This window comes from Sinocyclocheilus grahami, unplaced genomic scaffold (assembly GCF_001515645.1).
Source record: "Sinocyclocheilus grahami isolate Dianchi unplaced genomic scaffold, SAMN03320097.WGS_v1.1 scaffold1125.1, whole genome shotgun sequence".
Taxonomy (NCBI): Eukaryota; Metazoa; Chordata; class Actinopteri; order Cypriniformes; family Cyprinidae; genus Sinocyclocheilus; species Sinocyclocheilus grahami.
The window spans coordinates 333940-336312 of NW_015506304.1; positions in this window are offsets into that span (position 1 = coordinate 333940).

Here is a 2373-nt window from a genome sequence, read left to right on the forward strand (position 1 = left end):
GAGTCAAGAACCGGTTGCATCGGTTTTCGGATCACCAGTACACTGAACTCAGAACCGTTTCTTTCAGACATCTCCAATTTGAGAACCGATGAGCTGATGATAACTGCGCATGCGTGATTCAGCGTGAAGCTACCGAACAGATTGTTCGTTTGGACCACTGATTCTGTGCTAATGCTATGAGCGCGGGTAAACCGAGGACTTGAATGAAGGACAATCTGACGAAACATAAGTTTATTTAATAACAAATAAATCACAATGGATTATGTATAGTAAGTGGATTATGGTTTCTGCGCTGATGACAACTAATTTATTTACTTTATATCTTCAAGACTTAAATCCTCGTATGTACATCACTGCCTGTTACTGTATTTGGGTGCTTAGTTGCAAAACTTAATTGTAAACTTTTCAGATCATGATTATGATGTTTTAACTGACTGAAGTTATGAATACTGACTTTATATATTTAAATGTGTATTTTCATTCGGGCCGGGACGATAGACATGATATCATTACATCATTGCGAATGACGTCATTACATTAGGGCGTAAAAGAACCGGTGCACCGGTTCATTGAAACGAACTGTCCGAAAGAACCGGCTCCCGGGAAAGAAACGGGCTTTCACCACTTAATGAGTGCAATAATTCTGAGTAAAATATTCATTTTGCTAAAATATTTGTTGTTGGACAGTAAATGTGACACATGTCGAATTTTAACCCTACATATAAGTGTATTTTTTTTATGATAGCAGTAACTGTAAATCAAATGTAAGCTATAGCTAATACAGCCCTAACTACTAGCTCAAATGAGTTCATGTGTATTCCTCTTACCAGTTAAAATGTAGTCTGTTTTCTATTATTTATTTTTGATTTTTAATTTAGTGATTTTAACTTTTAATTTAGTGTTTTTAATGCTTTAAAGAGTGATATTAGATTGTAATGTTATATTAATAATCATAAAAGGTAGCCTACACAGCTGTCATAAAACCAGACAGGCTGAAAGGCTAGAAACTGCTGATCAAGTGAATGCGCAAGTAGCAAGAATGTTAAAATATTTTCATATATCTTAAAACAACGCCATTAAATCTTGGGCACAATACATTAAATACAGGCGGTTGTAGCATATATGTTTATTTATTTGATTTATTATTTAAGTTTAATTTTCTGTATACTTTTATTTTTGGACTGATAAAGTCAAATAATTGTATGTGAGAGACTCAGCGGTAATATCATTGCGTTCCTATTTTGCGTTGCATTGTGTTGGTCAGTGTTAGAGGAGCTCAGCTTAACTTGACAGTTAGCCTGCTCCAGACAAGGTTAGTTCCCTTTCAGTCGGTCACTCTCGACGTCACGTCGGTGACCGACGAATTGGGATCTCGCTTAGAGAGACCAATCCACTTCGAGTGTAAACTAAACAAGCCAATGCACATTGGCATGCGATAATTGCATCCAGCTGCCGCTAAACACAGCGTGAGCATAAAAAGGCAGCCGGTGCAACGCATACCAGCTTTTCGCTTCTGGAGCCGAGCGACAACATCGTTCTGCTCCTACCAACTGCTTCGTGTGTGACGAGTTTAGCGCGCTCTAGGGAGCTTCTTGTGTTGGCGGACGGTGCTTCAGCGGTTGTCGTTCCTGTGTCGAGTGGGTTGCGCACTTCAGGCTGCACTACCCCCTGTTGTGCTGCAAGCGGTCTGTGCGTCTCAGCACCTAAAAGAGCATTTCCCTGAAAGAGCTTATTTCTCTAAAAGAGCTTACATGGGTGTGTCTTTATAAAGACGACGGATTGTCTTTTTAAGGATGCCGTTTCACCCATGCGTTTCTGGATGCGGTCGTTACCTGGTGGCGGGTGATGGTCACGATCGCTGCCTCATGTGTCTGGGCATTAAACACGCTGAGATGGCGTTCATGGATGAGTCATGTTCCCATTGCGGGAAGATAACCATCTCTGAGCTGCAGGCCAGGCTCCGTTGCCTCTGTCGTGATCTAGTATTCATCTTGGTGGTAGCCAGGTGTGGACTACTTCAAGCAGTAGCACGGGCGATCTGAGGGTTACAGTGGTGGCAAACCCCTCAGGGAACTAACCCTTGGGGGACCATCACTTCTCTTGCGCTTCAAAACCAGTCGAGCCGCCAAAGGAACGCGCTGGACCCTCTTCAAAGAGCGTACCAGCAGTATCCTTCGGTGCTCCTCCCGACTACCGGATGTCGATCACTGCATCGGAGGGAGAGCTATCTGGAGAGGAAGATTCACTGCGCTGCCGCCCTCCGGGACGGTGGCAAAGCCTGAATCGGATCTGGAGATGTCGGCTATGGTTTCCCGGGCTGCCGAGAGAGTAGGGCTCGAGTGGAAACCTCCACCGCGTCCCGAGCCCTCGAGG